A 25,174-nucleotide genomic window follows, 5' to 3' on the forward strand; every position below is an offset into this window, starting at 1 on the left:
ATGGCTCATTTGCATGCACGTTAATTTATTGACTTGCATGCAAATGAGCCACACGGCTGTGGTGGAAACTGGAAAGTAACTAAGTACATTTACTCAAGTACTGTACTTAAGTACAATTTTTAGGTATGTTTAATACTTTATTGGAGTAAAGAAAGCACCTTAAACTGTTTACAGCACTTTCATTTGCATTCTATGCTGCTCATGCAGTCCTTGTTCTGTGGACTTTAATTTAAAAAAAAGGTATAGAAAGAGGCTTGTGTCTTGTCATGTCATTATAGGCTACATTATAGAAGGTATGTCTATTTATGAATGGATGAATTTAAGTAAATAAATTGATTCATTAACGTAATTTATAATCTTATCTTGCCAGCCCATCTTCCATCTCTGTGTCCCAAAAATAATTTGTGGGCTAATAATAATAATACAAAATCTAGATTATTTAATTGTTCAATTTTTTATCTTTTTTAGTAATGTGTAATATTAATATATTACTGTTGCTCAGACAGTAATATGTAATGAAAGGTATTACTTTAAAATGAAGGTAATAAGTAATAGTAATATATTACTAAAATGAAGTAACTTGCCCAACACTGCTGGTCATCAAATGATTGTCTTAGGAATGCAACAAAAACAAAAAAATATCCATGAATTCAAGTCTCCATGGGGTGACTAATCAATAGAAAAAAAGTTTTGGGTGAACTATCCCTTTAAAAACATGTGAATCCCTCTCCTTCAAAACGGCTCTAAAAGAGAACTTAAAGGTGGCTGCAATTCTGAACTATGTTTCTTTTTTTACTACTTGTTTATATGATGTTTTTGAATAGTATTGCATATTATTGTTTGTCTTTAAATGTTTCGATGCATTGAATTGTCAGGGTCCAATGGAATAGTGCTATCTTGGGTTTAATCCTTTTAGCATCCTTTTGTATTGAGCTGTAGCCAATCAATCAATCAATGGAATCGTTGCCAAGATTAATATGTTGAATTACTGAGGCCAAAACCTTCCTCCTCCACCAGAGGGCGCTATGACTCCCCTACGGTAGTAGTTACTCTACAACCAGACAGGTCATGTGACATGCAACCACTTCATCCACCAGAGGGCGCTGTGACTCCCCCTCTACAACCACGCATGGCAGGTCGTGTGCAGTGTTGCCATGTCGGCTTTTTATAAGCGACTTTGGGCTTGTTTTTATGTAAAGTTGCTTGTAAATATTTGGTAGTTGTTGCGGGTTGCGTTTTTTTTGGCCTATTGTTTCTAAAGTGTAGCTACTTGCTAATTTAGGCTTGTTCCACCAAATATATGTATTTATTATTCAAACCAGTGGTTCTCAAATATTTTCATGAAAATGTTTTGTGCCACAAGGGAGCATTTTCGTGTTTCAAAAACGTTTCCAAATATTCCACATTTTTATTGCAAGTTTTTGAAAATAGCAGATCTACAAGCTCACAACACGTCTTACCGTGTCTTGCCATAATAAGACCCATCCCTTACGGGATTATAGGACACCAAAAACATAAATAAACAATAACACATTTATTTATTGGAAACAGAGACTGAGCAAATAGATACAATCATATTTGGTTAATACCCCCAAAAAATAATTTAAAAAATACACATATCACATATATGTTTATCAGGCTTTCTCTAAACATAATGTTTAAAGTGCTCATGTGGCCTATTTGTAGGGGGGGCTTATTTCTCTCGCAAAGATCTGGCAACACTGGGTCACGTGACGCGCAGCTACTTCCGTTGTTGTTGTGTGTGTTTGTTATGACAGAGAGAGGAGATCTCACAGACCACTGAGGCCTCGGACTAAAGTACAGGAGCAAGGCCGCCTAGAGGCGTCTCTGTCCCGGGGAGAAGAAGAAGAAGAAGACAGAAGAGCCGACCCGACGGAGGCCTCGGTCCTCGGACTAAAGTAGTTGAGTAAGGCCGCTGCGAGGCGCCTCTGTCCCGGGGAGGAAGAGTTAGAGGAGCCGGACCGACCCGAGGAGGCCTCGGCCTGAAGCAGGGCAGAGTAAAGGGCCGAAAAGCCTCGGACTAAAGTAGTGACAGTGAGGCTGTTGTTGAGGAGGAGGAGAGACAGATGGAGGCCATGGACCTGGAGGACCTGGACCCGGAGCTGATGCAGAGGTTCAGCTGCCTGGGCACCGAGGACAAGGACATCCTCATCCAGGAGTTCCAGAGGCTGCTGGGCTTCCAGCTCAACCCGGCCGGATGCGCCTTCTTCCTGGACATGAGCAACTGGTGAGGCCGGGGGGGGGGGGGTATTAATTATGACTATGTGTTATAATAGGTGATAAGAAGTGATCTACAAGCTACTGGGAGCTTGTAGATCACTTCTTGTAAATGTTGAATATAGCTCTATATTTTGTCAGCAACCAAACCAACTAATATTATCATGAATATTATGGCCGAATTCTCTCATTCTTCGTTGTATTATTTAATCTAAGAATCCTCTGGCTTTATATGTTAGATCAAACTCTTATTTTAATGTAACACCAAATACCAGGAGAATGGACCTGTTTGTTAGTAGGACTCCCCTCATGACGTCATGATTACGTAACAACACAGTGTGTCTGTGCTGCTGATACAATGTGACTATAGCATCCTCCTGACGCTTTGATCTGTGTCACTTTGTTACAATGTTACATTGTTACGTTGTCAAACTGTCAAACTGTCACACTGTCACACTGTTACATTGTTACATTGTTGGGGCAAGTGAAGCTGGTGTTCCGTTATGCAGATTACGCGCTATTTGGTGTCAGCCCTGGTACCATTTGCAGGCAGGTGTGTGTCAGTCACAGGTGTGTGTCAGTCACAGGTGTGTGTCAGTCACAGGTGTGTGTCAGTCACAGGTGTGTCAGTCACAGGTGTGTGTCAGTCACAGGTGTGTGTGTCAGTCACAGGTGTGTGTGTCAGTCACAGGTGTGCCAGTCACAGGTGTGTGTGTCAGTCACAGGTGTGCCAGTCACAGGTGTGTGCGCACCTGAGCATGGGTCCTGCAACTTTGACATCTGTCTTTGGTACCGTTGTGTAAATCTTGCTTGTAAATCTATGGTTCCTGAAGCAAGGGGTCTTGGGTTGTCGTCTTCCTTGTTGTCTTCCACCATTCTCACAGAACTTGGGACAAACGTGGCATCTTTCCATGGGGGGGGCGGGGGGGGGGGGCCAGTGTTGCTGCTTGGAAATTAACAACTCAACAAAGTTGCAAGACCCATGTTCAGGTGCCAGTCACTCACCTGTGTGACTGTGTGCTGGCAGGTCGCTCAAAAAAAGAGCCATTACCGACAGAAGCATAATGGGGGATTTTGGCAAATTGTTTGGAGGCGCTGCCACACGTTTAGCTGTGTTGCTCATTCCACCAACGCCCGATCTTTACAAGCTCTACCTCGTTGTAAAGGTGACTAATAAACGATAAAAACAAAAATACCAATTGGCATTATTATAGGGGAGATATAATCGACAAAGTTAAGTTTCCGAACTTTTTATGGGCAGTTTATCTTCATTTTTATTATTCAAGATTTGCACAAACTTTCCACGATATTTCAAAGAAATAGCAGATATGCAAGCTCAAAACTATGCGCTTGTATATCTGCTATTTTTTTTAAATAGCCAAAGCAACCTTAAAATGACACAGATGCCATCCCTGATTGAATGGGTCAAAGGTGTTCCCGTCACCTTACCTCTCTCTCTCTCTCTCTCGCTCTCGCTCTCTCGCTCTCTCTCTCGTGTGTGTAAGTGCTTTGGCCACAGAGCGACTGCAGCGCTTATAATAAGCAGACATGGCAACACTGCTGGTGGCTTGAGTGTCAAGAGGAATCATGTAGCCTACTGTATTATTGCCTATAATCTAAAAATAAAAATGCTGCTTTATGTATTTGGCCCGCTCTCTCAAACACACGTTGCTGCTGGCTGTAACGTACTGTAGTCCTGAGCATATCCATTTCTACATTTTCTACATTTCTACGTCCAGATTTAGCCCCACATTGGCCGCACGATATTGCCGTTGGAATGATGTTGGGATCCTGGGTTCACTGCTCTAGTAGTTTACCATGGGTAAAAGGTTCACTGCTCTAGTAGTTTACCATGGGTAAAAGGTTCACTGCTCTAGTAGTTTACCATGGGTAAAAGGTTCACTGCTCTAGTAGTTTACCATGGGTAAAAGGTTCACTGCTCTAGTAGTTTACCATGGGGGGGATCCTGGGTTCACTGCTCTAGTAGTTTACCATGGGGGGATCCTGGGTTCACTGCTCTAGTAGTTTACCATGGGTAAAAGGCCCAGAACCAACGTCACGTGTTTGTGCAATTAGGGCTGTCAACTTTCCTCAGAAATGATATTCGACTATTGGTCTTAAAAAAATGCAGATATTTGAATATATTCCAATATTATTATTAGTACTATTATTACATATGCCGCCAATCGCACATTAATGCGATCTAATAAATAGCGCGCTTGTCCGCCAAGATCGCATTAATGCGATCTAGTGATTAATTGGGGTTTATATCTCTGATCGCGCTATTCTGCTTATTTTTCATTCTATGTTTCGAGTTCCACTTATCCCCCACATCGGGATCCGGTTTCATGACTCGGGTTCCGTTTCCGGTTATCTTTTTTTTCCCCCAGTCATTTTCGGCCAGAATAGGGAAAAACACGGTTTTTCACACGGTATAAAAAACTAACGGAGAGGTCCACTTCTATAATTTATAGTCTGGGTGACGAACAGTCATCGCCTTCGTGTATCACATCGTACTTTTGGCCGATCGGAGAATCTGAGAACACGTCGCATCCGGTTTGACGTATTTGACTGTTTGACTCTGTGTGTGGGGGGGGGGCGAGCGAGTCAGCGAGCTGATCAAGGTGTCTATTTGCTGCTCTCTAGTGGCAGATTTGTCGTATGTGTTTAAAACAGCACTCAGACAATTTATTTGAATGAAAAATTACAAAATAAAAAAGTAAAACAACACGCAAATCGCTGGCACAGGGGTGAGTACATTAGGAATAAACTCTGGCAGTCAATGAGTTAATGGGTTAACATTAACTTAATGGGGGTTAGCTCGCCCATTATTCTTATCGCAGAGCGCTCGCACCCAAGCGGCTCTTGTATTCATTTTATAGAGGTTAAGGTTAGTAATACGTTTAGGGTCAGGCATAGTTTTACTGAGGTCCAAGGAATAGTTCACCCAACAAAATTAATTATTTTCCATCAATTACAAGCCTTGAATTCATGGATATTTTTCTGTTTTTGTCTCATTCCTGAGCCAATCATTTGATGACCGGCGGGAAAGATGCTAATGTATCCGGTAGGAGACACAAAGGAGACACTTTCTGTCTCCTACCGGAGCCGCTGCCAGTCATCAAATTATTGTCTTAGGAATGAGACAAAAACTAAAAAATATCCATGAATTCAAGTCTCCATGGGATGACTCATCCATAGAAAAAAAGTCATTTTGGGGGTGAACTGTCCCTTTAAAGGTTAGGAATAAGGTTAGGTTTAGACATAGTTTTACTGAGGCTACGTTTAGGAATAAGGTTAGGTTTAGACATAGTTTTACTGAGGTTACGTTCAGGAATAAGGTTAGGTTTAGACATAGTTTTACTGAGGTTACGTTCAGGAATAAGGTTAGGTTTAGACATAGTTTTACTGAGGCTACGTTTAGGAATAAGGTTAGGTTTAGACATAGTTTTACTGAGGTTAAGGTTAGGAATAAGGTTAGGTTTAGACATAGTTTTACTGAGGTTACGTTCAGGAATAAGGTTAGGTTTAGACATAGTTTTACTGAGGTTACGTTCAGGAATAAGGTTAGGTTTAGACATAGTTTTACTGAGGTTAAGGTTAGGAATAAGGTTACGTTTAGACATAGTTTTACTGAGGCTACGTTTAGGAATAAGGTTAGGTTTAGACATAGTTTTACTGAGGTTAAGGTTAGGAATAAGGTTAGGTTTAGACATAGTTTTACTGAGGTTACGTTCAGGAATAAGGTTAGGTTTAGACATAGTTTTACTGAGGTTACGTTCAGGAATAAGGTTAGGTTTAGACATAGTTTTACTGAGGTTAAGGTTAGGAATAAGGTTACGTTTAGACATAGTTTTACTGAGGTTACGTTTAGGAATAAGGTTAGGTTTAGACATAGTTTTACTGAGGTTAAGGTCAGGAATAAGTTTAGGTTTAGACAGTTTTACTGAGGTTAAGGTTAGGAATAAGGTTAGGTTTAGACATAGTTTTACTGAGGTTACGTTTAGGAATAAGGTTAGGTTTAGACATAGTTTTACTGAGGTTAAGGTTAGGAATAAGGTTAGGTTTAGACATAGTTTTACTGAGGTTAAGGTTAGGAATAGAGATGCACCGATTGCAAAATCCTTGGCCGATACCGATTACCGTTTTTTTAAAAGTCTGACCTGCCGATACCGGTTTTCTATATTTTCTAACTAGATTTTTTTCTGGCTAAGTACATGAAGTACTTAATTTTGTGTATTTGCCAATACAGAGTACCAATAAGATTAAACCAGGAAAAGAGCACTTATGCCATATCATAATAGTACAATATCCAAAATCACAGACGATATCCAGTCCTATATCATGATATGGCTATAATATTGATGCCCCTAACTATGCAACGAAAGGCCTAAAGTCATTACAAAAACAAGAAGAATTCTTAAGAGAATACTACTGTAGCCTATATCATTTATTTTTTATTTTTGTACCATTGCTGTTATGGCTGTCACTGTTATAGAGCTGCATGATTTTGGCAAAACTTATTATGGGTCCATATTGAGATCAGTTATTGAAATTATTATTTATTAAAAATTGTAATATTTTTTAACTAACAAAATCTTATCTTAATGCAAAATTATTTTCTTATTTGAACTAAAAGCAAACATAAATAAATAAGGGTTTCCCATTCAGACACATAGCAGGACATTCATTTCAAGGTGAGAAATGTACCTTATGTCACTCTAGTCCAGGGGTCTTCAACAGGGGGTCCGGGACCCCTAGGGGGTCCTCAGAGTTACTACAGGGGGGGCCGCCAAATCTTTGTGTGATATGATATGTTTTACATTAACCACTAGCATCCCATTTCTGAGGAGGACTAAAGCCAAAAATAGCTCACGAGCTTGTAGATCTGCTATTTTTGGCAAAGAGGTATATAGGTGTAGAGGGGAAAAAAGAGCTGACCAAGTAAAAAGTTCAATTTCATACAACATAGAAGGGGGTCCCTGCTTCATCTCTCTCAGCTCACCTTATGTCACTGTTTTGGCTTGTTTTAACCTCTGACTAAAAATGTTACACTACTCTGTTGCTCAGTGGACTTTGTTAAACTTTCGGACGAGTCTTAACGAGCTTTAATAGGCTACAGCTGGATAGATGAGAAGACGTCTGTAGGCACATGAATTAAACCAGCGGTGTCGATGGCTGATATCATGATCACATCACAACGTCTTTTTGAGTTGTTGTTGGAAGCTGTTTACAGCATTAAGGACTTTTCAGATGGCACCTAGTAATTTATTTGGAATAAGAGGCAACCCTGCAGGTAGGAGGAATGAGCAGCTACTGTCTGTACGAGAGAAGTGCTTGCACTCGCATCGCATGCACACACACGCATCGTATCGCATGCACACACACACACACACACACACACACACACACACATACACACATACACACACACCACCCGTCCATGCCAAAGTTGTCTTTTCAACAGCCTATGCAAAGAGAGTCGGGGTGATTTTTCCTTGCAACTGGCTACAATAAAAGGGATGTTTATCTAGCTATTTATTTCTGTAGTCTACAACATATTTTGCATGGACCGTATGAGAAGCCTGGTGACGCACTTACTGCCTTTACTTTCCCCGTGATTGACGAACCGATAGTCACTACATTGACTATGCGCGCAGCATTATGAAATCTAATATATTCCATATTATATAGATATTCAATATAATTATGTATCCTTATATTTCAATGGTAATCAGCACCATCTGTGGGCTTCTCTTGCTAATGTTTACTGAGTCGACTCACACGAGTCGACTTTGATCATCATGCTGAGCAGTGCCAACGCAGTTTCAATTTGACCGGCATAAAATCGGAATTTATGACAGTGACCGGCCGAGCACCGATCCAGCCGGTTGGACCTAAAACCGGCTTTTTTAATCGTCGGCCGATTAATCGGTGCATCTCTAGTTAGGAATAAGGTTAGGTTTAGACATAGTTTTACTTAGGTTACGTTTAGGAATAAGGTTAGGTTTAGACATAGTTTTACTGAGGTTAAGGTCAGGAATAAGGTTAGGTTTAGACATAGTTTTACTGATGTTAAGGTCAGGAATAAGGTTAGGTTTAGACATAGTTTTACTGAGGTTAAGGTTAGGAATAAGGTTAGGTTTAGACATAGTTTTACTGAGGTTACGTTTAGGAATAAGCTTAGGTTTAGGCATAGTTTTACTGAGGTTATGTTTAGGAATAAGGTTAGGTTTAGACATAGTTTTACTGAGGTTACGTTTAGGAATAAGCTTAGGTTTAGGCATAGTTTTACTGAGGTTATGTTTAGGAATAAGGTTAGGTTCAGACATAGTTTTACTGAGGTTACGTTTAGGAATAAGGTTAGGTTTAGACATAGTTTTACTGAGGTTACGTTCAGGAATAAGGTTAGGTTTAGACATAGTTTTACTGAGGTTACATTTAGGAATAAGGTTAGGTTTAGACATAGTTTTACTGAGGTTAAGGTTAGGAATAAGGTTAGGTTTAGGCATAGTTTTACTGAGGTTACGTTCAGGAATAAGGTTAGGTTTAGACATAGTTTTACTGAGGTTACATTTAGGAATAAGGTTAGGTTTAGACATAGTTTTACTGAGGTTAAGGTTAGGAATAAGGTTAGGTTTAGACATAGTTTTACTGAGGTTACGTTTAGGAATAAGGTTAGGTTTAGACATACTTTTACTGAGGTTAAGGTTAGGAATAAGGTTAGGTTTAGACATACTTTTACTGAGGTTAAGGTTAGGAATAAGCTTAGGTTTAGACATAGTTTTACTGAGTTTAAAGTTAGGAATAAGGTTAGGTTTAGGCACAGTTTTACTGAGGTTACGTTCAGGAATAAGGTTAGGTTTAGGCATAGTTTTACTGAGGTTAAGGTCAGGAATAAGGTTAGGTTTAGGCACAGTTTTACTGAGGTTACGTTTAGGAATACCTGGTGGTGACCGTCCCTAGGTCACTGGAATTGACCCGGGGCGAGTGTGTTTTGGAGCGAGCGTTCTTGTATTCGTTATGACGACCATGCAGACTTGGCTTGTTCTTTTTTTAACCACAATGTTACACATTTTAATTTAGACAGCGTGTTATTTAGACAGATGCTAATAGGTTCATTGTTTACCTGGAATCCTATAGTTTCAATGTAAATGGTAAATGGTGCATTTATATAGCACTTTTATCCAAAGCGCTTTACATAGATTGTGCATTACATTCACACACACATTCACACACACTAGGGTATTCACGAATAGTGATTTTTAGCATTCGACCTATATAACCTAAAAGTAGTCGAATATTCAATTATTCGCAGATGAAATATCATATTTTTTTCATCCAATACAAACAAGCCTTTATCATTAAAATGCCTTGAAAACAATCAGTGATTAAAGGGTTAACTGTGAAAGCCGATCGGTCTAAACCCAAATCAGCTAGTCCAGGCATATCAGATCTACAACTGCACATTGCCTCACGGATGGACGCGTTGTGAGCTTGTAGATCTGCTATTTTTGGTACAACACTCTTCTACGACGAAGCCTAGCATAACATGCGTTGCTGCTGCTCTGCTCTGCGATGCCACGGCTCTGGTTGAAAAGAAACGTAGCGAACTTAACTTATTAATTCAGTTCATTTTACTTGGAATAAGTCAGAAAATGATTGTTCAAGCCTGTCCTATCTACAATATGTTCAACAACAACCACAGTTCCATCCTTCGGTCCGGTCGTTACAAGGCATTTTCTGGCATGCGCGCTGCTGTTTCAGCGCACCACTACCTACATTGAGTGACGGCACAACGTCACATACAGTATGAAATGATTTGACAACAATCAGCCATGAATGGATTAGGAGAACTACCAACACCAGAGCTCACAGCTGCTTGTCTGCTGTAGAGAAGCCCCTGCTAAAAACAATTATAATCTAAATCTAAAAAAATTTATAATCAAAATTAAAAAATATATAATATTAAAAATAATAACAGAATAATCGACGTCGGTGAGCCACTGCCGCCCCTGTACAAGAGATTATTATTTTGATAGTATATCGTTTAGACCAGTGCTTGTCAAACTTTTTCGCCTCAGGGAACCCATTTAAATATATTTTTCATCTACGGCACCCCTGAATGACATTGTTACTATATGGCACCTTAAATTGATGTCACATTACGGGACGTAAACATTTAATTATTACCCCTAAGATACAGTATGTCACAAGGACAACTTGAGAGAATGTCAGTTTCCATTAGGACAGATTGACAATATCCACTTGAACCCCAGCATCTCTAATCTCGAGGTAACATTCAACAAAAATAGCCGATCTACAAGCTCACAACGTGTCACTCTGTGACGTGTTGTGAGCTTGTTGATCTGCTATTTATGGTGAAGAGCTTTGGTGTAGATGGATAAAGAGCGCACCAAGCAAATCAAGTACAGAGGGTTATGGTTAAAGTGGTTAAACTGAAGTGATTTTGATCAATTCCAAATATTATCAAAGTATTCTGCGGCACCCCTGGCCTTGTGTCACGGCACCCTAGGGTGTCACAGCACCCACTTTGAGAAATCCTGGTTTCATTGTTTACATGTGATCCTATAGTTTACTGAGACTCTACTACACTGTCTCTGTATTCTATGATCCTATAGTTTACTGAGACACTACACTGTCTCTGTATTCTATGATCCTATAGTTTACTGAGACACTACACTGTCTCTGTATTCTATGATCCTATAGTTTACTGAGACACTACACTGTCTCTCTGTATTCTATGATCCTATAGTTTACTGAGACACTACACTGTCTCTATGTATTCTATGATTCTATAGTTTACTGAGACACTACACTGTCTCTGTATTCTATGATCCTATAGTTTACTGAGACACTACACTGTCTCTATGTATTCTATGATCCTATAGTTTACTGAGACACTACACTGTCTCTGTATTCTATGATCCTATAGTTTACTGAGACACTACACTGTCTCTGTATTCTATGATCCTATAGTTTACTGAGACACTACACTGTCTCTCTGTATTCTATGATTCTATAGTTTACTGAGACACTACACTGTCTCTGTATTCTATGATCCTATAGTTTACTGAGACACTACACTGTCTCTCTGTATTCTATGATCCTATAGTTTACTGAGACACTACACTGTCTCTCTGTATTCTATGATCCTATAGTTTACTGAGACACTACACTGTCTCTCTGTATTCTATGATCCTATAGTTTACTGAGACACTACACTGTCTCTATGTATTCTATGATCCTATAGTTTACTGAGACACTACACTGTTTCTATGTATTCTATGATCCTATAGTTTACTGAGACACTACACTGTCTCTCTGTATTCTATGATCCTATAGTTTACTGAGACACTACACTGTCTCTATGTATTCTATGATTCTATAGTTTACTGAGACACTACACTGTCTCTGTATTGTATTCACTGCCAAAAACGACTAAAACAAGTTTTTTTTCCCCATAGGCCCAGACTGCCAACAACAACTACGACAACGACTTTTTGGACGTTTTAAATAAATGTGTATATATATATATATATATATATATATATATATATATATATATATATATATATATATATATATATATATATATAATATTATTATTATTATTATTATTATTATTATTTTTTGGCCCACAGGACCAGGAGATAATAATTTTTCTATCCACTTCCTGGTTAACTTATTACTTAAAAAGCCTGTACTTCGGCTCTTTTATTTTTTACTATGTATTTTTGCAGAAACATGTTATTTTTAACGGCGTATATCGGTGGATCTCAAACCTTTTCATGTCAAGGACCCCAAAATGATATGTATTTGGCCGCCGACCCCCATCTCAAAACATGTTGTTCCAGGGACCCCCTGGTAGCAAAGAATGGAGTTAAAAATGTTCGCTTTAAACAATATTTATTCAAAGATTTGCACACATTTTCACAATTTTTCAAAAATAGCCAAAGTTTAAAATAATGCTTTTTTTTTTAGCTCAAATCAAAAAGTGACACGGATGCGTTCCAGGTCTTAATGGGTTAAGATGCTCTGGATAAAGAGCGTCTGATAGATGCCTACATTGCATATTGAGGATCTACTGTACGTGTACATGTGTTTATTGTGTACGTGTACATGTGTTTATTGTGTACATGTATTGATGGTGTTCCATCTCTGGTCGTCCAGGAACCTCCAGGCGGCCATAGGAGCGTACTACGACTTTGAGAGTCCCAACATCAACGCTCCGGGCATGTCGTTCGTTGAGGACGTGACCATCGGCGAGGGGGAGTCGGTCCCCCCCGACACGACCTTCACCAAGACATGGAGGATACAGAACACAGGTACTACACATTATACACACACACACACACACGCACACACACACACACACACACACACACGGAGGATACAGAACACAGGTACTACACATTATATACACACACACACACACACACACACACACACACACACACACACACACACACACACACACACACACACACACACACACACACACACACACACACACACACACACAGAGGATACAGAACACAGGTACTACACATTATATACACACACGCACGCACGCACGCACGCACGCACGCACGCACGCACACACACACACACACACACGGAGGATACAGAACACAGGTACTACACATTATATACACACACGCACGCACGCACGCACGCACGCACGCACGCACGCACGCACGCACGCACACACACACACACACACACGGAGGATACAGAACACAGGTACTAAACATTACACACACACACATGCACGTACGCACACACGCTCATGCTTTCAATTTGGTTTATTGAAAGCATGACTGTTAAGATAATTTTATTGTGTTCTGGCTTTTAACATTTGTTTTAGTTTATCCCTGACACACACGCGCACACAAGTGGATAGTAATCCTTTTAAAGATCTATTCTCACCCTAGCGGTTCACAACTCGGACGGCGCTGATTCGACTAGCAGACCATCGGCCGGTCGGCGCGGGCACTCACGCCTGGAGGCGCTCGGGCGCGCCTCCTCGGCCTCAAGCTCTGCTGAGTCGGCGCGCCTCCGTCATGGACAATAACTATTATCACGTGTGCATGTGAACGCTTGTTCAGCGTCCCCCTAGCGTAGCTTCCTGGTTGCTATGTGGGGGCGAACAACAAAAGCCAGGTCCGCCTCGCATCAAAGCCCCGCCTCGCGTGGGGCTTTGATGCCAGAGAAGATTTATTTAATTTTATTATTTAATTCAAAAATAGCAGATCTACAAGCTCATAGCGTGGCACCGAGTGCCGCGCTATGAGCTTGTAGATCTGCTATTTTTTTTTATCAGGAAAATTTGTGCAAATCTTTGAATATATATATATATTTTTTAAAGCAAACATTTGTAACTCAAATCTTTGCTTCAGGGGGGATTCTACAAATGTCTTCTAAATCCTAACAGTTTTCTGAAAAATCTATAATCAGTGGTTCTCAAACTTTTTCATGTGAAGGACCACCCAAAATGATGTATTTGGCTGCGGACCCCCATCTCAAAATATTTAGTTCCAAAATGACATAATTTAAGTGAAATGTTGCTTCTGGAACTAAATATTTTGAGATGGGGGTCCGCGGCCAAATACATATACATTTGGGGGTCCTTGACATGGAAAAGTTGGAGCGCCACTGATATAACAACCAAACAACAATAATTATATGTATTTGACAGCAGACCAAAATATTTAGTTCCCCTCCTCAGAGACCCCCCCTCAGGGACCCCCCCCCCCCCCCCCCAGAAGCAAAGATTTGAGCTTTAAAATAATATATATTCAAATATTTGCAAAAATCAAGATTTTTCAAAAATAGCAGATCTACAAGCTCATAGCGCGGCACTTGGCGCCGCGCTATGAGCTTGTAGATCTGCTATTTTTGAATAGCCAAAGGAGTCTAAAAATGACACAGATGTGTTCCCGGATTGAAAGGGTTAATGCATGAATCACAAGCAGCTGCGTAAAAGGAGACAACAACAACAACAACAACAACAACAACAACAACAACGACAACGGTTAAAGGGATTGTAGGCGAGTTCAGAGATTAAAAAAAAGAAAAAAACTATTGTCAAACACCACACCTCCACTCCCCCCCCCCCCCCCTCCTCATCAGCAGTTTGTTTTTCAAAATAGGTTGCTTTATTCGGATACAATGCATGTCACTGCCCGCCCCTGCCGGTTCTCTGAATTTTTATTTTTAAATAGGCTATTTCATGATAAATTGACCACATACTGTATATGAATTTAAACAACTAAATTCTATCCAAACGCTATCTTGAAAGTAAATTCTGTGCCTCAAAAAATAAGTTTGAGAGCGTTTTAAAACCGAAAGTAAGAAGTATAAACTGCCTACAGAGAAAACAATGGCGGCTCGTTCCATTTTTGTCGGCTGCACTCGGTCCCATTCGGTTTCACACAGGCACGGACGCGCACAGACACGTCCGTGCATTTACGTCCCGGATACCCGGATGTCAAAACATAAATTGTAGGGAAAATACGGATTTCAGAAAGAGGACACTGTTTCAATGCAGGAAAACACCCCAGCATCATTATATAGTGGCTGATAGAGGGGAAAAAATGCAAATATATATATATATATAAATATTCTTAAAATGTAGGCTTAATGTTGCCTACAATCCCTTTAAAGCATTATATTTGGGACTTAAAACGATTTGAATATAAAGGAGTAGGATAGCATCCCTACATACATTTTAAAGGTTTCATGACGTTCAGTTTTACCACACATTAAAAGTCTTTGTCATGGTCCTTCAAACGTGTATACAAAGTTTTAACAAAACATTCCACTCCATTGATCCATTGCAGGTGTTTTTCTCTCACATTTCTAAAGCCTTTTCAACTGCAATGAAAAAATAAATCTTTGCCTGCGGGTGTCGCCCCTCCCCTCCACCAAGGAAAGGATAGGGGAGGGGAGGGGCGAGGAGGGGAGTGGGCGGGATTAATGGCCTGTGACTTCACTGCCCAAGGGCCAAGCTCAGATTACTTTTCAGCCTAATTATTCAGAAAACCCCAGACCATAGAAAATCCACTGAATGTTCAAAGTTCTGTTTTTTTTGGGTGTAATTGAGGTCATAAAACCCCCTAAAAAAACATAAAAAATAAAACAAGTGTAAATGAATGTCATAGAACCTTTAAACACACAGAGCTAACACATGGACAGAAAAAGGCTGCGAGTAAAAAGGATTGAACTCGACAAAGACGTGTGTGTGGTGTGTTGATGTTTTTGTGCGTATCTGTGTCCGTCTTTGTGTGTGTGTGTGTGTGTGTGTGTGTGTGTGTGTGTGTTTTCAGGCTCAGAATCGTGGCCCCCCGGAGTGTGTCTGAAGTACGTGGGAGGGGACCAGTTCGGTCACGTGAACATGGTGATGGTTCGCTCTCTGGACCCCCAGGAGATGGCAGACGTCAGCGTTCAGATGCACAGCCCCGTGGCCCCCGGCATGTACCAGGGCCAGTGGAGGATGTGCACGGCCACGGGACTCTTCTACGGAGGTCAGGACACATGAGATATATATATATGCAGTGGTGGAAAAAGTACTCACATTCTTTACTTAACTAAAAGTACCAATACTGCAATATAAAAATACTCTGTTACAAGTAAAAGTCCAGAATTAAACATTTACTTGAGTGAAAGTACAAAAGTATTGGCATAAAAATGTACTTAAAGTACCAAAAGTAAAAGTACTAAAATATTTGAAAATAGCCGATCTACAAGCTCACAACGTGTCGCATCAGCTTGTAGATCGGATAGGATCTGTGAGCTTGTAGATCGGCTTGTAGATCGGCTTGTAGATCGGCTATTTTAAAAGACAAATCAGAGTCAAACATCACGCCTGAGTTGTGGACGGAGGTCTTGATCACCCTGAACCCTGTGATCACCCTGTGTCAGTGATCACCCTGATGAGATGGGGGTCCGTGGCCAAATACATAAACATTTTGGGGGTCCTTGACATGAAAAAAAGTTTGAGAACCACTGACATAGAAACATACTGGGTTTTTTTCAGAAAACTGTTAGGATTTAGAAGACATTTGTAGAATCGGAACCTCAGGCCTCGATGGGTTAACCCTCGTAGGGTCTTCGTGTTTTAGTCACACACAGGGCCTTCGGGTCACTTTGACCCGAAGGCCCTGTGTGAAAATTTTCATTTTCATGAAAATGAAAATTTTCATTTTCATATCACATGTTTAGTACAGTAAATAAGGCAAATAGAAGAAGTTTCATAGAGAACATTTTTTTTTTACATACGTTTAATTCATGTTGAAAATGTTAAACCGGGTCAAAAGGACCCGAGGACCCTATGAGGGTTAAAGAAAAAACTGGCGAAAATGGCCCAAACTTTCCTCTCTCTCTCTCTCTCTCTCTCTCTCTCTCTCTGGTGGTCCCAGATGTGATCTGGGTGATCCTCAGCGTAGAGGTGGGGGGTCTCCTGGGCGTCACGCAGCAGCTGTCCTCCTTCCAGGCCCAGTTCAACGCCCAGCCGCCCCGCCCCGCCCCCATGGAGGGCAGCGACTACAACCCCTTCGCCTCCCCGCAGAAGAGCAGGCACCCCCCCCCCACCCGGAGGAGGAGACCAGGGCCAGCGCTGGGACCACCCCGGCAGCCTCCAGAACCTCCAGAACCTCCAGCAGCAGAACGGACTCTCACACAACTCGGTGAACAGATCCTCAAACAGTCTACAACAACAGAGCAACATGTCGGTAGTAGCTAACAACCAGGTAAGGACTCTGTATATTAACCATGTATCTATAATCCATTAACTGCCGGTAAGAATTTACTCAATTAAATGTATCGTTTTTCAATTAAATTGAAGAAAAAAAAATATATCGTTCGTTTGGATTCCATAGAAGCCAGCGTCGTGTCTTCTATGGAAGCGCGTTGCGCGCCGAAAACAGCAGATCTGCAAAAAAAAAACACTTATTATAGCCGATCTGCAAGCTCACAACACGTGAGCTTGCAGATCGGCTATTTTCGGCTATTAGTTATTCTAAGATCAAAGAGTATTTGAAGTGATCAAACTAGCGATATAATGCGTGATGTTTAGAAAAACACCTAACATCATTAAACGTTCAGTCATGAGATTTTATTTTGCTTTATTCCATGGAAACGTATTAAAACTCTTCGACTGCCGTCGACGCGTTTTCGAGTCAATCGCTACTTGGTCCACTTGGCCGTCGACGCGTTAGACGCGCTGATAGCTTTTTCATTGTTTAATGGGTGATCGCGCTGTTCTGTGTATCTTCCACCGTCAGTTTCTCTTTTTGTTCTCTTCACACTCACCCGGATGCACATTCATTGGGGTTCCCTTTACGGTTCTCGGTTTTGTTTAAAAATTTGATATTTAGGCCAAAATATGGAAAAACACGTTTTTTCACACGGTTTAAAAAAAACGAACGGAAAGCTCCGGTTCTATTTTCTTTAGTCTGGACGACGAACGGTTATCGTCGTTGTGTATACCAACGATCTGAAACCCCATCATAGATAAGCTAAGATGGCCTGCGGAAGAGCGGCGGAAATACGCAGCCGGACATGATGTTTGGACCCTGTTTGGGGGGGGGGGGAGAGGAGAAGAGAGAGAGAGAGAGATGAGAGAGAGAGAGAGAGAGAGAGAGAGAGAGAGAGAGAGAGAGAGAGAGAGAGAGAGAGAGAGAGAGAGAGAGGAGAGAGAGAGGAGATGAGAGAGAGAGGAGAGAGAGAGAGAGAGAGAGAGAGAGAGAGAGAGGAGAGAGAGATGAGAGAGAGAGAGAGAGAGAGAGAGACGAGAGAGAGAGAGAGAGAGAGAAAAAAAGGGTCGATCTCTGCTGGTGGATCTGTGGTGTGTGTGTTTTATAAACACAGCCAGACAAACGTTTTAAATGATTTAACAATTTTGTGACCCGGTTGAAAAGGTTATAAAAACACTAAAATCGCTGGCACTGGGTGAGTGTGTTATGAATATACTCTGGCAGTCAAAGAGTCGTTAACAGCCCCACAGATCTCACACACGCACACACACACACACACACGTATGTGTGTATATATATATATAGCCGGGCTCGGACTGTAATATTGCGCCACCTATCGGGCAAGGGGCCGGGGCCGAATACCAGGGGCCAGGGTCGGGGCTGGGCCCACATTGTGGGCCCGTGCAGGACTCTGATTACACACCTCCTCCTCAGGGCTCTGATTACACACCTCCTTCCTCCTCCAGGTAACGGTGCATTTAATAAGCCTTTAACCCATTAAGACCTGAAGAAGCTTATGTCATTTTTTGATTTGAGCTAAAAAAAAAAGCATAATTTTACACTTTGGCTATTCAAAAATAGCAGATCTACAAGCTCATAGCTCGTGCCGCGCTATGAGCTTGTAGATCATGCTATTTTTTAAAAGTGTGAAAATGTGTGCAAATCTTTGAATATATATATATTTTTTTTTTAAAGGGGACATTTATTTAACTCAAATCTTTGCTTCTGGGGGGTTCCTGGAACAACATATTACGAGATGGGGGTCGGCGGCCAAATACATATCATTTTGGGGGTCCTTGACATGAAAAAGCTTGAGAAGACCTTTATCAGAATGGGCCTCAGGTCCTTAAAGGGTTAATCAGGGTTAGGATGCATTATTAATAATAACCTGTTTTTCCTTCTTGTTTTTCATGTTCCCCTCCCTCCAGGGTGTACAACAGGGTTTACAACATGGACCCTATCCGTTCGGCCACTCTTAGAAATAGGAGGTGATTTAACTCACGGGTCAAAACAGCAGCAGCCCCTCCTCTCCCTCTCAGAGAGAGAGAGAGAGAGAGAGAGAGAGAGAGAGAGAGAGAGAGAGAGAGAGACCTCCAGTCTGGACCGGCAGCAGAGAGTGGAAGTTCGGGGGGAGATTCTATACGGACATTTTATGCAAAAAAAAAAAAAAAAAAAAAGGCCCCGAAAAACTCCCACTTCCTGTCCTGTGTTTAGAGAAGGTCAGTGTGTGCTACTGGACACAGGAACCAAGCGGACCCCGGATCCACTGAATGCATGGGGGTGAATGCTAAGTTAAAAGAATGAGTGCTTATTATACCAGTCCTTTCTCAAGAGATATGATGACCTTTTTCTTTTTTTTTTTCTCTGGTCTTTTATTTAGTTTATTTTAGATGTTGTGTCTGGAGTGCAGATTAAAGAGAGTGATGATCACAGGAGTATATTATTATTATTATTATAGCTGATTTATACGCTTTATGTCTGTCGCGGGTGGTGATTCGCAACGCCAAAAGTTAGCCCGTCTACAGTGGAGGCCAGTTGGTTTCGTCGCCATTTTCAAAACGGTACTGACTGGTACCTACGGGTACCTTTCTCGGCCACACCCCCAGATTCTCAGCCGCGCCCCCCTAGATGTATTGTATCTTATTTCAATGTGTAGTCAGTGTGTGGCCGTTCAGCCCTCCCCCCCCCCCCCCCCCCCCTTACCAGACCACGTCACACTGATAGGAGCCAGTGTGCGGCGCTCAGGCCCACAGGCCCACACCAGGCCCACACCAGGCCCACACCAGGCCCACAGGCCCACACCAAACAGATCCCCCATCATGCCATGATAAAAGTGGATCCCAGCCAGTGGTGAAAGTAACTAAGTACACATTTACTAAGTACTGTACTTAAGTACAATTTTTGAGGCATTTGTACTTTACTTAAGTATTTCCGATTCCCCAATACTTTTACTTCTACTCCACTACATCTCAGAGGCAAATATTGTACTTTTACTCCACTACAATTATATGAAAACTTTAGTTACTAGTTACTTTTCAGATATAAATTATTACATTATAAAACATACATTAAACACTTTAGCACTATTTTATACATGGGCTGTTTGAAAATAGCAGATCTACAAGCTCACAACGCGTCGTGAGCTTGTAGATCTGCTATTTTTCAAATATTTTAGTACTTTTAACTTTTGGTGCTTTTAAGTACATTTTGATGCCAATACCTCTGTACTTTTACTCAAGTACATTTTTAATTCTGGATTTTTACTTTTAACACATTAACCGCCAAGAACGTAGTCCTACGGTCCGTTAAATCCAACTGTTAAGCGCCGAGACCGTAGCCCTACGGTCCACGGTCTTTTCGCGCTAAAATTTTCCAGGTGCACTTTCGGAATTTTTTTGATCCACTTCCGTTTCCGGTTGAATGACCGGAAACAGAATTATTTGGGATCCGGTTTTGACGATCACGTCCGCCCTCGTTCTACAGACGAAACTGAAACTCAATTCTCTTCCTGTAGTTTTTTCTCCTCGCATTTCACTGTTTAACGTAATCCGCTCTAACTCAAACATGGATGCCCCGTTTGACACGTGATTTTCACTGGGAGATACAGTGAGATGTCGCGGATGTAACAGACCGTGTACGGCTTATCTTAAGGATTTTAACAAGATCTATGGCGACATGAAAAAAAAAAAAAAAAAAGAAAAAACACCTTGGCACTGGTGAGTACATTATGAGATTAACCTCTGGCGGTCGATGTGTTAACAGAGTATTTTTATATTGCAGTATTGGTACTTTTACTTAGGTAAAGAATTTGAGTACTTTTTCCACCACGGATCACAGCACGTTAGAGTGAAAATGCATCCCGTCAAACCCTCCTCCCAGTGTGGAGGAAGAAGGCTTTGGATGTTTAAAACTACAAATGTCTTCTGAATATTAACTTCTTTTTTTTTCATAGACCTATGTAGCTATAATATCAGTGGTTTATAAAGCGTTTTTCATGTCCAGGACCCCCCAAATGCTAGCAAACGTTGTCCTCCATCCACCCAAACCCAAACCCCGCCTCCGGTCGCTGTCGTTAAAACGGAGAGGAGGCGTTCCCTACCATGGCGGCTAGCAGAGCAGAGCAGAGCCTGCTCCTCTTGCCCCGCGCAGCTGCATCGCCTCCAAGCCTAATTTATGCTCCGCCACGCGGAGGTGTCGCGCGCAGAGAAGCGGCCGAGAACAGCAGACCTACAAGCTCACGACGCGACGCGTCGTGAGCTTGTAGGTCTGCTGTTCTCGGCGCACAGCCCCGCTGATTGAGGGAAGTATATTACGTCTCGCTAGGGGAGCGCCTCACCAGTCCTACAACACAGGAGGAGGCTGAATGAACTGAGACCATGCAGCGCCCAAACGACAGGTTTGGGGATCTGTTGGGAATCGATCACATGAAAACCAGCACCTGTGCTCAATGTCTGTAAACAAAATAATTTGTCTATATAACTTGTAGATCGGCTAATTTCCGAATTTCCGGTGTTGGGCGGCGCCCAGCCACCCCCCCCCCCTCGATCCACCCCCCCCCACCCACCCGCGACTACGTAATAAATCAGGTATAAGTGTGTATGTGAGAATTTGTGTTCTGATATGATATGGTGTGTGTGTGTGTGTGTGTGTGTGTGCATTGTGAAAGAGAAGGTGCAGGAGGATAAAGCCATGTACTGTTTATTTTTGGCCAACTGATTCTGGGGGGGGCGGGAGGGCGGGTACGTTTAATTATTAAAGGGGTAGTTCACTCAAAAAAAAATTGTATTTTCTATCAATGGAGATTGTTTTTCGTTCATGTGGTATTCATGAGCCAACCATTTGTCATCAAATTATTGGCTCAGGAATGCCACAAAAAGCTTTGTGGGGTGTTTAATTGATAGAAAATAAGAACTACTCCTTTTTTAAATCAACAATGAATGAACCAGGCTTCATGTGTCTCTCTAAAGCCAAACCCCTGAACCGCTGTTTATTTCATTCTTATTTCAACACTGTTATTCCTACAATTATTATTATAGGCCCATCAGCAGAAATCATTGAAAGGCCTTTTCATTGAAAGTTTGAATGTAGTACTGCTTTCCTCCACTTGAGGGAGACATGCAGCAACAAATTAGTTTGAAGATGAAAAATGCAACAGCTTATAGCCTGCTTTAATAATGGATAAAAGATGTCACTTAATCAGTTTTAGAGCTGTTTTATGGGAGAAATATAACAGAAACAGACATGGACACAATGACGGCAAATCTTGGTAAATATTGTACGATTATTTTCTCTACCACAGCAGTGTGCATAGTTATGGTTCATAGTGTCCCTCGTCAATGTTCAAAGCCAACTTACATCATTGTCCCTCGATACTCTCTGCGTCTGCTTGGATGGAGATGGTTCAATATTGACTTATTTCTTCAATCAGGTCTTCAATCATTCATATTTCATTTTGCCTTTTTGCTGTAAATGGTTTTCCATGGTGAGTTCTGTGGCACGGCATCAGGCCTGTGGCACGGCATCAGGCCTGTGGCACGGCATCAGGCCAGGCATCGCCGTCGTAGAAACAAATTGTCCATAATCATCATCCTGAGTTGAATGTATATTTGCTGAATGTAGACCGACTTGTTTTATTTAGCCAAAGATTCCATACATTTCACCATTTAAACCCTACAGGCTTCATTGGTTGCAATTACCCCTCTTTTTAGAGAGAGAGCTCACGTGTCACATTGTGAGCTTGTACATCTGCTTATTTGTGTTTTTGAAAAATTATAAACATTTTGGGAAACTGAACACAAAAAATAATAATAATTGAAATGACTCCCTAAATGTTTTTTGTCTTTTCTTTAATAAAGCATTAAATTGATTAGCTTAACATAACTATTGCGCCGCTACTCTTTGCTTGCACTGAACAAACTATGCACTGAACAATATGGCCAAGTGTATTTCAACTGGCTTTCTAGCTGATGTATTGTCTCCGCCAGGCCGAAAGGCATGGCGATTTGTATTTGTTTATTTTGATGGGAAACCGCATTTTAATAAACAATACAATAAATGTAAGGTAATGTAATTACACCGGATTTCGAAAATATGCAAATTTACATAAACATTTATTAGAGAGTACATTACATTACATTACACAGGGAAAACAGAGCATAAATATAAAAACAGGTGCAAATGGTGCAAAGTATATCTATATCTATTTAAGGCTGAGACAAACACATTTTTACTTGGCTCATAATATGTTAATGCACTAATAAAGTGGCAGCGTTTCAGAGGGCAATATATGTATATTAAAAGTGAGTTGTTGGTTAAAGTGCAGTATGACTTTAAAGTAGTACAGGATACGTTGGGGGGGGGGGGGGGGGGGGGGGAGACGGGGGCTCGATCCCGAGATCCAACTAATAGGAGCTTTTTAAACTGCAGCAACTTTAAGAAACGCTATTTGCTGCTGTTGCTCCTCGGGGGGCCTAGAGCAGTGGTTCTCAAACTTTTTCATGTCAAGGACCCCCACAATTATATGTATTTGCCCCCCCCCCCCCATCTCAAAATATGTTGTTCCAGGGACAGACTTGCACAAATGTTCATGATACAAAATATAGCAGATCTACAAGGCCTGTAGATCTGCTATTTTTGAATAGCCAAAGTATAAAATAATGGTTTAAGTGGTTAAACGTTCCCGGTTTTAATCGGTTAATAATTGACAAAATCAATTAGTCTTATTAACCACTTAAAAAAAGTATTATAAGTTGTTGTACAATGGTTGACGGACGCACAACAATAGTGAAAATAGCCGATCTACGAGCTTGTAGATCGGCTATTTTCACCTCTGTAATAATTGTTTGTTAATTGGAATCGAGGTTCAAAGGTTTGAATTAATGGCGATATTCAACCAACCGATATTCAATCTTTATTTCAGATCCAAGGGAGATCCATATCTATTATAATTACCGCCCAGCCCCCCGCCCCCCCTCACCCGCAAAAAAAAAAGAAAAAAGAGATGTACAACACTCTCTGTTCAGCCAGCTCCTTTTAGAACTGAATCCAATTTTTAGGAATAATAATAATAATAATAAGACTCACCAATCAGCCAAAAAAGGCTATGAAATAAAGCAGTAATAGCTCTTGATCTTTTAAACTAAATGTTTTCAAAAGGCAGCCGACGAAACCAGAGTAATATGTAATATGTACTATGTTTGTCACATAGTGATATGGTATACTATTACTCTTTTGGCAGAGTAATACCTTTACACTACTCGTTAGTGGGTAAAATAATAATATTACAGTAATATATTAAAAGTAACTTGTTACTAGTGTCTCCGTTGACAGTCTTCATGCCTGGTGTTTTGCCACAGAATCTTAGCTTATCTTAACTTATCTTAGCATGTTCTATCCATCGTGTCCATCGCTGATGTTTCTGCTTTGCCATAAACATTTATACCATCTCTCTTATCGTCTCTGTGGGGTAGGAAACCTGCTCCTACCGTACGTCCAAATCTGTTCCTTTTCAGGAAATGGAGGGGAAAATATAAGCCTTGAGCCAATGGATCCAATGTAGTTATTATTCAGTCACAATGTAGTTATTATTCAGTCACAATGTAGTTATTATTCAGTCACAATGTAGTTATTATTCAGTCACAATGTAGTTATTATTCAGTCACAATGTAGTTATTATTCAGTCACAATGTAGTTATTATTCAGTCACAATGTAGTTATTATTCAGTCACGATGTAGTTATTATTCAGTCACAATCTTGTTAACGCACTGAAATAGGGAACTGTGTCATTTTAGTTTTTTTTGCTATAACCATTATTTTATACTTCTGGCTATTAAAAGAATAGCAGATCTACAAGCTCATTGTGTGGCACCGAGTGCCGCGCTATGAGCTTGTAGATCTGCTATTCTGTTTTGAAAAATAGTGAAAAATGTGTGCAAATCTTTGAATATATATATATATATACATTTTCAACTCAAATCCTTGCTTCTGGGGGGATTCTACAAATGTCTTCTTAACAGTTTATGAAAAAAACGTATGTTGCTATAATATCAGATTACTATCAGTGGTTCTCATACTTTTTCCATGTCAAGGACCACCCGAAATGATATGTAATTGAACGTGGACCCCTGCATCTCAAAATATGTTGTTCCAGGGACAC

General features: G+C 40.8%; 1 pseudogene across 1 annotated transcript; it reads left to right on the forward strand.

The window, feature by feature from the left end:
• Positions 1-1,770: 1,770 nt before the first annotated feature.
• Positions 1,771-20,112, forward strand: LOC308097494 (protein ILRUN-like; annotated as a pseudogene). Its single transcript, XR_013935137.1, has 5 exons — positions 1,771-2,248; positions 12,433-12,587; positions 15,591-15,788; positions 16,683-17,012; positions 18,947-20,112. The product of XR_013935137.1 is annotated as a protein ILRUN-like (transcript).
• The last annotated feature ends 5,062 nt before the right edge of the window (positions 20,113-25,174 follow it).

This window comes from Gymnoscopelus braueri (genome assembly GCF_963280865.1).
Source record: "Gymnoscopelus braueri genome assembly, chromosome: 12".
Lineage (NCBI taxonomy): Eukaryota > Metazoa > Chordata > Actinopteri > Myctophiformes > Myctophidae > Gymnoscopelus > Gymnoscopelus braueri.